The sequence below is a fragment of the Schistocerca cancellata genome, chromosome 2, assembly GCF_023864275.1.
Source record: "Schistocerca cancellata isolate TAMUIC-IGC-003103 chromosome 2, iqSchCanc2.1, whole genome shotgun sequence".
NCBI classification, from domain to species: domain Eukaryota; kingdom Metazoa; phylum Arthropoda; class Insecta; order Orthoptera; family Acrididae; genus Schistocerca; species Schistocerca cancellata.
Genome location: NC_064627.1, coordinates 395,812,154 through 395,824,470, shown reverse-complemented (window position 1 = coordinate 395,824,470; position 12,317 = coordinate 395,812,154). Strand labels below are relative to the sequence as shown.

The 12,317-nt window shown below is 43.9% G+C and overlaps 1 protein-coding gene across 1 annotated transcript in view; it reads right to left on the bottom strand.

Moving 5' to 3' along the window:
• Positions 1 to 9,688, bottom strand: part of LOC126145962 (Krueppel-like factor 16) — a 187,725-nt gene extending 178,037 nt beyond the window's left edge. The window contains exon 1 of the mRNA XM_049915591.1: positions 9,609 to 9,688. The gene's annotated coding sequence lies outside the window, so the exon portion shown is untranslated. The remainder of the gene's footprint in view (positions 1 to 9,608) is intronic.
• Positions 9,689 to 12,317: the final 2,629 nt, after the last annotated feature.

Sequence of the window (12,317 nt, the reverse complement as noted above, 5' to 3'; positions counted from 1 at the left end):
GAATAATACTTTTCGTGCAGCCACAGGACGTCTTGCTACGACTCAAACTGTGCACAATAGGCTGCATGATGCGCAACTTCACTCCCGACGTCCATGGCGATGTCCATCTTTGCAACCACGAAACCATGCAATGCAGTACAGATGGGCCCAACAACATGCCGAATGGACCGCTCAGGATTGGCATCACGTTCTCTTCACCGATGAGTGTCGCATGTGCCTTCAACCAGACACTCGTCGGAGACGTGTTTGGAGGCAACCCGGTCAGGCTGAACGCCTTAGACACACTGTCCAGAGAGTGCAGCAAGGTGGAGGTTCCCTGCAGTTTTGGCGTGACGTTATGTGGGGCTGACGTACGCCGCTGATGGTCATGGAAGGCGCCGTAACGGCTGTACGATACTTGAATGCCATTCTCCGACCGATAGTGCAACCATATCGGCAGCATATTGGCGAGGCATTCGTCGTAATGGACGACAATTCGCGCCCATATCGTGCACATCTTGTGAATGACTTCCTTCATAATAACGACATCGCTCGACTAGAGTGGCGAGCATGTTGTCCAGACATGAACCCTATAGAACATGCCTGGGCTACATTGAAAAGGGGTGTTTATGGACGACGTTACCCACCAACCACTCTGAGGGATCTACGCCGAATCGCCGTTGAGAAGAGGGACAATCTGGATCAACAGTGCCTTGATGAACTTATGGATAGTATGCCACGACGAATATAGTTATGCATCAATGCAAGAGGACGTGTATGGTGGTACAACATGCAATGTGTGATTTTCATGAGCAATAAAAAGGGCGGAAATGATGTTTATTTTGATCTCTATTTCAATTTTTGTACAGGTTCCGGAACTCTCGGAACCGAGGTGATGCAATAATTTTTTTGATGCGTGTGTAAGGGCGATCAAAACTTTCCGTTTGAGGGCGTTTCTGGAGCATATATGCAACATAGCGCAACTCCGACGCGTGTATGTAAGCACCGATATGTAGGCAAGGGATTAGTGTTGTGCTAGGCGTCTTCCCGACGTGCGTGCGGTAAATGCGTTAATGTAAACTATGGCGACGTTATTACCAAATGCGTTCAAACAGGAGCAAAGCGCTGTTATTCTTGTCCAGGCTGCCGAAGGTCAAACACCAGTAATCCGTCGGTGAATGAAGAATGTGCATGGGGCAGCATGTCTGTCGAAAATCACGGATGTGGAATGGTGCGACTAGCGGTGCTGCTGCTTCACGATAACGCACGTCCCCATATCGCAAGTGTCGTAACGCAGAACTTAACGCCAATTCAAGTAGGAGACATCGAACACCCGCCCCGTGGTCTTGATCTATACCCATGTGATTATCACCCCTTCAGTCCCTTAGAAAAGGCCCTAAAGCATCAACGATTCCTGTCGAACTGGGACGCGCAGCAGGCAGTTACAGACTTCCTCACACAGCAGGACACGAAGTTCTACCAGACGAGTATTTTCAAGCTAGCGCGTCGGTGGGATGAGTGTTTCAATGCTCAGGCGATTTTGCATCATTGGCACGCTGATCCTCGATTGTACGGCCTTCGAACGGCAACTATTGGATCAACCCTTGTAACAAAGATAATTTTGTAAAGGAAATCATGGATCGTAGTAGGCTGTAATATTGTTTATTAATTATGCGGCCCGCCGATTTCGACGCTTGAGTTAATTTCAAGTACTGTATTCTGCATGTATTTCTTTTTAAATCGAATGCCCTCATTTGGTTTGAGAGTTTAAATCCAGGTACGCTGGTATTTCAAAACGCTACTAGGCAAATATTAGAGGTTGTGGCCCCACGTAAAAATAAAATTATACACATATAAAAAAAAGAAAAAGGATGGCCGTGCGAGGTAACCGCGCTTTCTGGGGCGCCTTGTCACGGTCCGTGCGGTTTCCCCCGTCGGAGGTTCGAGTCCTGCCTGGGGAATGGGTGTGTGTGTTGTCCTTAGCGTAAGTTAGTTTGTGTTAAATTAAGTAGTGTGTAAGCTTAGGGACCGATGATCTCAGCAGTTTGGTCCGATAAGATCTTACCACAAATTTCCAGATTTCCAAAAACAGTTTTTCATCACCTCGGTTCCGAGAGTTCCGAAACCTGTACAGAAAATTGGAATAGAGATCAACATAAACATCATTTACGCTCTTTTTATTGCTCATAAAATCCACACATTGCATGTTGTACAACCATACAGTGAGACCTTCAAATGAGGTGGTCCAGATTGCTGTACACACCAGTACCTCTAATACCCAGTAGCACGTCCGCTTGCAATGATGCATAACTGTAGTCGTCGTGGCATACTATCCACAAGTTCATCATACCACTGTTGGTCTAGATTGTCCTACTCCTCAACGGCGATTCGGCGTAGATCCCTCAGAGTGGTTGGTAGGTCACGTCGTCCATAAACAGCCCTTTTCAAACTATCTCAGGCATGTTCGATAGGGTGCATGTCTGGAGAACATGCTGGCCACTCTAGTCGAGCGATGTCGCTATGCTGAAGGATGTCATCCACAAGATGTGCACAATGGGACCGCGAACTGTCGTCCATGAAGACGAATGCCTCGCCAATATGCTGCCAATATGGTTGCACTATCGGTAGGAGGTTTGCATTCATTTATCGTACAGCCGTTACGGCGCCTTCCATGACCAGCAGCGGCGTACGTCGGCCCCACATAATGCCACCCTAAAACAGCAGGAAACCTCCACCTTGCTGCACTCGCTGGACAGTGTGTCTAAGGGGTTCAGCCTGACCGGATTGCCTCCAAACACGTCTCCGACGATTATCTGTTTGAAAGTATATGCGACACTCATCGGTGAAGAGAACGTAATGCCAATCCTGAACAGTCCATTCGGCAGGTTGTTGGGCCCATCTTTACCGCTCTGTATGGTGTCGTGGTTGCAAAGATGGACATCGCCATGGGCGTCGGGAGTGAAATTGCGCTATTGCGTACAGTTTGAGCAGGAATTTATCGGCTGTCCGATCCCGTCCGTGTAACTGGCGCTGCTCATGCATGGTTGTTTACATCTTTGGGCGGTTTTAGTGACATCTCTGAAAAGTGTCTGTGATACAAATCCACAGTCAATGTCTATCATAAGGAGTTCTGGGAATCGGGGGAATGCAAAACATTTTTTTGGTGTGTGAAGTAATGATAGTCATAGCGGTGCATTCGTGGCAAGGTATCATTGAGGTAATAAGGAAATGCGATGAAGTGAACATTTATTTATTTGATATCTCGATACGCTTATTGAATAGTTAACGCAGTTAAATCACTACACTTATAATTCTTCGATCTCATGTGTAGACCTACGGCATTCGGTTTGGTACTTATCAGAAGAGCATGAAAAATTTGTACAGGCAAGCACTTCTATGGATGTCACATTTGTTAAGCGTATTTTAATTGCAGTAATGGCTCATTAATATTTAAGAGTAATGGCCGTTCAGAAAATTTTCGACACAAACAAAGCGTACCTATGCTGAATAGGTACGAATAGAGGAGGTGTCAGCTGATGCAATGCGAGGGAGTGACGAGTAATGCAATGTTCTCGAGTTGATATTTGTGTATAGCCCTGCAACAATGCAGAAACATTCTGCAATTGTTTCAGGGAAGTTTTTGACTTAGCTACAAAATCATACGTCAGAAGGCAGACACAAATGTCTCACGATGCGTTATTTTATCTCTAATGTAACGCTGTTTTTATTAGTATTGTTCCTTTCTGAAGAAACATGTTTCTTTATAGCAATACAGACATTTGTTGGAAGATTTAAAAAAAAAGAATTGGCCAGGTGTGAGTAGGACGCGCGCACTGAGGTTCCATACACAGTCATGTATATAGACGCTTCTTCCATTAAGGTGCCGGCCGCGGTGGCCGTGCGGTTCTGGCGCTGCAGTCCGGAACCGCGGGGCTGCTACGGTCCCAGGTTCGAATCCTGCCTCGGGCATGGGTGTGTGTGATGTCCTTAGGTTAGTTAGGTTTAAGTAGTTCTAAGTTCTAGGGGACTTATGACCTAAGATGTTGAGTCCCATAGTGCTCAGAGCCATCCATTAAGGAAATGGAGAATCTGGACCATTTTTGCCTGTTATCGACATTGATACTGACGAGATATCGATCCCAGCTATTCCAAGAGTTTCAAGAAAGTTTTAAGTTCAATAATATAAACGAGACTTAAAGTCATGCAGGTGGCAGGCAATTTTTTTTTTATTATAATAATCGGTAGTTCTGCATTCAGGCTGATTGAGTCGCAATAGTAGAAGTCAGATATCATGCAAGGAATGACTTTACTGCTCATATGACGCGTTACGGAATTTATTCATCATCAGATATCCAGGAGCGATTACTGCACGTAGATATAACGAATGTTTGTTTCACGTACAAGTTGAAGCGATATACCTATGTGCCAATAATAGCTCCTGGATATCTGATGTCTGGCTAGCCTGCGAATGTTTCTTTCACATACAAGTTGAAGCGCCACATGCACATGCAGTAATCGCTGCTAGATACTGACTATGGATAAATTCCGGAACGCGCCACATGAACAATAAAGTCATTCCTTGCCTGATGTTTGACTTTTACCATTGCGACCCAGTCAACCTGAATGCAGGACTACTGATTGTTTCAATTTCAAGTTTGACGTCGGATGACAAGCGACAAAAGAAATATTTTTGTTGTTCAAATGTGTGTGAAATCTTATGGGACTTAACTGCTATGCTTACACACTACTTAACCTAAATTATTCTAAGGACAAACATACGCATCCATGCCCGAGGGGTGTTACAACTACAAATTAAAAATATTAGAATTTTTTCCTTTATTTGTGCTGTGAAACCTACCTACTTGCCAAATTTCATAATTGTAGATCAAAATTCTATAGGTTTTTAGAAGTGCGTTTGCATCAAAATATATGACATAAATGACCGTACCTTTTGACTGAGTTGACTTGCAAGCTAAGGTTAATTATACTGCCAGGGGAGGATAGGTCTCGGTATGCGACATATATTTCAACTTGATACGTCTATCCGTTTCTTAGAAGAAGGGGTCTTAATAGACGGACGAACAGACAGAGGTCAGATAAGAAATAACAAAAAAGAAATTGTGTGATATAATTACAGATTTACAATTTTCGGATTGTTTCCTTTGGTTGTGCTGTGAAACCTTCCTTTTCGCCAAATTTAATTCAATGGGGAGTACCCTAAAGGTTTTGATCAACGAGTTTGCTAGTATTAAAATATATGACATAAATAACCTATTTTTTGAGTGTACTGACTTAGAAATTTCAATTTTCGACACCACCAAGAGACTTTATAGTTCAGTATGCGACACAAATTTCAAATTGATACGTACAGCCGTTCCTGAGAAAAATCGTTTGTAACAGTCGGACAGACAGAAACAGAAACGAACGGTAGGTCGGACGGACGGACGGACAACAGAGCGATGCTGTAAGTGTTCCGTTTATACCAGTTGAGGCACGGAACCCTAAAAAGCAAAATAACGAGGCACGAACATAGTGCAGGTACATTGTAGTACTCCGTTCATCATAAGAATAAACCTCATGTAAACATTACACTATGTATTCTTCCGCGATTGCTGGAACCACATTGGATTTAGTTTCCCGTGGAGCAGAAGCCAAGATGTCTCAAGTACAGTCAAGTACGATAACGAGGGTACGTTTTATGCTGTGCCTTACGTGTACATCGGCACAGCGATGATACGTGGCAACAGCTTTATTGGTGCATTTAATCTGGACAGCACTGGCCAGGCAAGTGATCCAGCTATCCTTCAGGGGTGTGAACAGTTGCAGTAAAGACGTAAAAAGGGACGACCAGATGAACAATATAGCTTTGAATGTCATTTAATTTTTAAACAGAAAGGCCGGCCGATGTGGCCGTGCGGTTCTAGGCGCTTCAGCCTGGAACCGCGTGACCGCTACGGTCGCAGGTTCGAATCCTGCCTCGGGCATGGATGTGTGTGATGTCCTTAGGTTAGTTAGGTTTGAGTAGTTCTAAGTTCTTGGGGACTGATGACCTTAGAAGTTAAGTCCCATAGTGCTCAGAGCCATTTTAAACAGAAGGAAATAATATATGGCAAAACTCAGGCGATACGCTTCTTTGATGACCGGACGGAAAACATAACATGCTCTCGACCTTAGCTAAAAACAAGAGTGATGAAAATTCCTGACATTAACAAGGTTAATTTTTCTGCATGAGCTACGTGTGGCGTAAAAACACACTGTTGATTGCCCATATAGTTAAATATTGAAGACACCGAAGGTGTTTTTTACAGTCAGTTGTCTGGTAATCACTGAACTTCTTCCATATCGGACTCCGAGAAATACGGTACATTTCAGTACTGCTACGTTGATAACGAGGCGACCAGCAACAGATACCCAAGCCACCAAAAAATCGACATCTCCTCCTCCTCTTTTATGACGTGCTGTTCTGCATTTCGCAATCGTTCGGCAGAGACGTGTCACAAAGCTTCGTGCGTTAGTTCCAGTATGTATGGCAGCTTAATGTCATGTTATTTTTCGCGACAAATTCCTTAATTTGGCTCCAGATCAATTCTGTTAGGTTCAAATTGCAGTGTTACGATGACAACTATAAAAATGAAGCATTTGTACAGTGTGCTCGACGCCGCAAAATTTGTATTCATTGTTTCTACGACGCTTATCACTTGGTTCGTGTGAAACCATCTCTCTCCTACAAAACAATGGACATATTCAAGTAAAGAGCATTTGATTTTTCATTTTTCTCCAAAAAATTTAATTCTATAATGTTTTCTTAATTTCAACAATCTTTAACCATTTTTAATAAAATATCGATAATTAAGAACGTACATTTGCAGTGACAACCAGAATTTTGTGTGCGATGCGCAATTAAAAGCTAGAAGATGGTTTTTTTTTTCTTGAAAAATGATGTTAAATATCAGTTAATTAACATATATTTGATGAATTTCGTTTTTAAGTGATTTAGGTATTCAAACCGAAAAAACCTGTTAATTACAACGAATTTAGAACCGCCGTCCACATACATGTTCATGATTCCTAGACGCTGCCGTTAACGCCATGCATTTAACGAAAGTAAATTTTCTTAAGTTTAGTACATAGTGTTTCTCGAAAAAGTGAAAATTGATTTTTCTCTGTAATCTTATGAAAAACATTAAGAAAACTTGTTTCTTGCCAATAACGGTGTTCCGTGCGCGTTTCACTACGAAGCCGGAAGCTATGTCATCTATTTTCATAGTACGTGTGAACGGCGAGAAAATCACAGCACAAGTAGCGTTTACATAGATTGTGGCTGTAAACGATTTTTGAAATAAGAATTAGGTAGCTCAAGTATGGTTAAGCAAAACGTTGATGGTTGTTAATATGTCAGAATATCTTAAAGGTTCTTTTACAGCGACATAGTAATAAGATATCTAATACGTAATTTGGAACTACTTTCAAGAGCGGAACAACAGCAGTGTACGACAGCTACGGCTGCTGACCAATCATTGTGATTGTGTTTGTTTACATCAGGTTTATTCTTATTATGATGATGCTTGGTTTGTGGGGCGCTCAACTGCGCGGTCGTCAGCACCCGTACACATTCCCAATCTGTACACAGTTCAGTCTAGCCACTTTCATGAATGACGACGGAATGATAAGGGCAACACAAACATCCAGTCCCCGGGGAGAGAAAATCCTCAACCCGGCCGGGAATCGAACCCGGGACTCCGTGATCCACAGGTAGCAACGCTAGCCACCTTTTTTAATCTCATTTTGTTCGTTTTTTCGTTCGTTGCATCTGCTCGGGGCGGACATCGCAAGACACCCGTTTCAGTTCGTCGTTGATCCATTAACTCAGTTTTTTTTATTACAGAGGGCAGCTAACCCTCTGACCGAACACGCTGAGTTATCGTGCCGGCATCATTAGGCGACGAGCTGTGGACATTATGAACGAAGTACAGTAGTCTGCCGTCTTAGCCAGTTGCGGTCGTATGGCATTACTGTGGCTCGTAGAAGTATCAACCCCGAATTATCGGAAACTGTAGAGAAGGCTATCTTACTATAGCATCTGTTGCTGTTAAGTATGTACTAAGACGAGGAAAGTCGGTGAGCAGTCTGTTACAGACAGTTGTGTAACGAACACATGGATATCAAGCGTGGAGCCTAGGGATCCGCAAGACAGAAGTTTAAAAGAAAATAAAATATTTATCTGATGATTAGCGCGGCTGCCTCTGCAACGCAGGGTCCCGGTTTCAATTTCCGGCCGGGTCGGAGATTCTCTTCGCACGGGAACTGAGTGTTTTTGTTGACCTAAACACTTCATCTTCATCGACGCGCCATGATGCCGAAGTGGCGTCAAATAGGAAGACTTCACCAGACGGCCGAGAGCCCCAGACGGAGTCTGCTGGGCAATAACGCCATACCATCACTTTCATTTCATTTCCATTTATTTTGTAAGGGCTTATTCGGCTGAATTTTTCAGCTGCTAACATAACACTACCCAAACCGCGCGCTCCCTCGCGTCAGATTCCCAGTAGCGCCCGTCAAACGCCAACTTCAGTTGGCAAAATTACTAAGACATTTAAAAGAATGGCTAACGAAATTTTCGCAATTTGAAGGGTCGTCACTTTCTTCCATTCCTCACTTCATAAATATGCCTCAAACCATAATTATTTTTACTTTCTGTCACCATACACATATTACTGAGCTGCTGAAGCTGGAGAAAGCCATTTTCAGATAATTTTCATCGTTAGTGAGGTATTGCTGGAAACGTATAAGATGTGTAAAGATTCGTAGTCACGTACTCGTGGCGTAATAGCAAGGTCGCGTGACCACCGTAAGAACTGAAGATAGAAGTCCAAAACGAATTAAAAAAAAAAAAAAAATTTCAGATGCAAACGTATAACAATATTTTTTTGTTCTCAATAGTTGTACCTCTACCAACGGCCTATAGTTACAATTTCTGTAAATGAAAATACAAGCGTCCACTCTCTATTCGTTTTTTAATGTAATTCTTCATAGCATTGTTAATGAATCGTATTTAACGCCTTAATGAGGTCAGTTGCTGTTATTTTTATAATTTTTTAAAACCATACGACTGTGCAGTAAATTTTTATACAGCTTAGATCTTGATGTTAAGTGCTGTGTTGCAGTATATTGATCCGAAAATTGGTGTAAAGCGCATTCCTCTGGTAGGACTCACACCAGAGTTTCTGCCTAGGTGTCTCCAGGTTCTAGATAAGGCACTTGGATATCGGATGTGACACAAGAATTTCGGTTTTATGCGTCAGTAGTGTCTAAGGCGCATCTTAAATATCGGAGGGGCTATGTTTCCGCAAGTAAAAACGCTGCACACGACGACGTGACGTCACTTTGCCTTGACATGGATATGCGGATAGATCGACGTTTTAGTGCGGGTCAGATCGACACAGAAGGGATTGTAGGGTGTCAGGAAACGTTTTTATCAAGGCTGTACGCAGACAAATGCACGGGACAGTCTTCGGCAGCCGGTCGCCGATTCGCGTTTCATCACTTTTGAGTCGGTACGTTTCTACACGTAAGAGCTCAGCGAGGAGACCATACAGGATGCAGAAGTAAGGCGTGGAGTGCGGACTCACCTCTGACAGCTGGCGGATCCTCTGGCGCGGTCCGACGGGCGAGAGGCGAATGAGCGGGAAAAACGGTCCGGTGCGCTTTGGCTATCACCAGCTGGCGCGCAGATAGCGTCCGGGGCCCACCAGCACCAACCACTGGGCAGGCGGTCGCCGATGCGGCCCGTCCACGAGCCTCGTCCCCACCAACTGCCTCTGTCAGCTTCTCCTCCTCCTGGAGGGACGTATCGAAATTTTGGTCAAACCAATCACAATGAATTTACTTAACTAGTAAACTAGAAGTCAGACTATTTCGAAATCCCCCTCCCCCCCTAAAAATAGGAAAAATGTGGCTGTCTGTTATCTGTCGTCACTTCATACTACATACCACACAGGCTGAATCCGAACTGCACCTACACAATTTCGGAGGGTGTTCAGGGATATCTTTTGCGAATGTCAGCGATCCCTTGTGTTCTATACGATACAGGCGCTGCACAAAAATATGCAAACACCACAAACACAACTGGTTACCACGTCTAATATGGAGTAGGAACACCATCGGCAGGCAAAACAGTTTCCAGTCTTCTCGGAATTAATAAATACCGGTCTTGTGTGGTTTTTGAGGGAAACTTATATCATTCTTCCTGCAAAATACACTACTGGCCATTACAATTGCTACACCACGAACATGAAGTGCTACAGATGCGAAATTTAACCGACAGGAAGAAGATGCTGTGATAAGCAAATGATTAGCTTTCCAGAGCATTCACACAAGGTTGGCGCCGGTGGCGACACCTACAACGTGCTGACATGAGGAAAGTTACCAACCGATTTCTCCTACACAAACAGCAGTTGACCGGCGTTGCCTGGTGAAACGTTGTTATGATGCCTCGTGTAAGGAGGAGAAATGCGTACAATCACGTTTCCGACTTTGATAAAGGTCGGATTGTAGCCTATCGCGATTGCGGTTTATTGTATCGCGACATTGCTGTTCGCGTTGGTTGAGATCCAATGTCTCTTAGCAGAATATAGAATCGGTGGGTTCAGGAGGGTAATACGGAACGCCGTGCTGGAATCCTAACGGCCTCGTATCACTAGCAGTCGAGATGACAGGCATCTTATCCGCATGGCTGTAACGGATAGTGCAACCACGTCTCGATCCCTGAGTCAAGAGATGGGGACGTTTGCAAGACAACAACCATCTGCACGAACAGTTCGACGACGTTTGCAGCAGCATGGACTATCAGCTCGGAGACCGTGGCTGTGGTTACCCTTGACGCTTCATCACAGACAGAAGCGCCTGCGATGGTGTACTCAACGACGAACTTGGGTGTACGAATGGCAAAACGTCATTTTTTCGGATGAATCCAGGTTCTGTTAACAGCATCATGATGGTCGCATCCGTCACCTCTTGTACGCATTGACGGTACTTTGAACAGTGGACGTTACATTTCAGATGTGTTACGACCCGTGGCTCTATCCTTCATTCGATCCCTGCGAAACCCTACATTTCAGCAGGATAATGCATGACCGCATGTTGCAGGTCCGATATGGGCCTTTCTGGATACAGGAAATGTTCGACTTCTGCCTTGGCCATCACATTCTCCAGATCTCTCACCAATTGAAAACGTCTGGTCAATGGTGGCCGAGCAACTGGCTTGTCACAATACGCCAGTCACTACTCTTGATGAACTGTGGTATCGTGTCGAAGCTGCATGGGCAGCTGTACCTGTACACGCCATCCAAGCTCTGTTTGACGCAATGCCCAGGCGTATCAAGGCCGTAATACGGCCAGAGGTGGTTGTTCTGGGTACTGATTTCTCTGGGTACTGATTTGCACCCAAATTGAGTGAAAATCTAATCACGTCATTTCTAGTATGATATATTTGTCCAATGAAAACCCGTTTGTCGTCTGCATTTCTTCTTGGTGTAGCAATTTTAGTGGCCAGTAGTGCAGTACCAAGTCCATTCCCTGTACATTACATTAAAAGAAATTTGTGAGCAAAGTCCGCTGTATTTCGTACGAACGTATCCTATATCATATTGGATTCGATCTGTATAAGATATTTGCGATTTTCGGAATAGCTGCCGATCAGGAGCAATCAGCAACAATTTATTTCTCAGTATTCGAGCATACATTCACGAAAAGACGTCGCTGTTATTGACTGGAACGATCACATAGATAATATTGTGGGTAGAGCAAACCAAAGACTGCGATTCATTGGCAGAATACTTAGAAGATGCAACAGGTCTATTAAAAGGACTGCTTACAGCACGCTTGTCGCCCTATTCTGGAGTATTGCTGTGCGGTGTGAAATCCGCATCAGGTGGGACTGACGGATGACACTGAAAAAGTACAAAGAAGGGCACCTCATTTTGTATTATCGCGAAATAGGGAAGATAGTGTCACAGGCATGATACGTGAATTGGAGTGGCAATCATTAAAACAAAGGCGTTTTTTTGCGACGGGATCTTTTCATAAAATTTCAGTCACCAGTTTTCTCCTCCGATTGCGAAAGCATTCTGTTGGCACTCACCTACATAGGGAGAAATGATCATCACAATAAAATAAGAGAAATCAGGGCTCGCACAGAAAAATTTAAGTGCTCGTTTTTCCCGCGTGCCGTTCGAGAGTGGAACGGTAGAGAGACAACTTGAAGGTAGTTCATTGAACCATCTGCCAGGCACTTTATTGTGAATAGGAGAGTAATCACGTAGATGTAGATGTAGATTTAG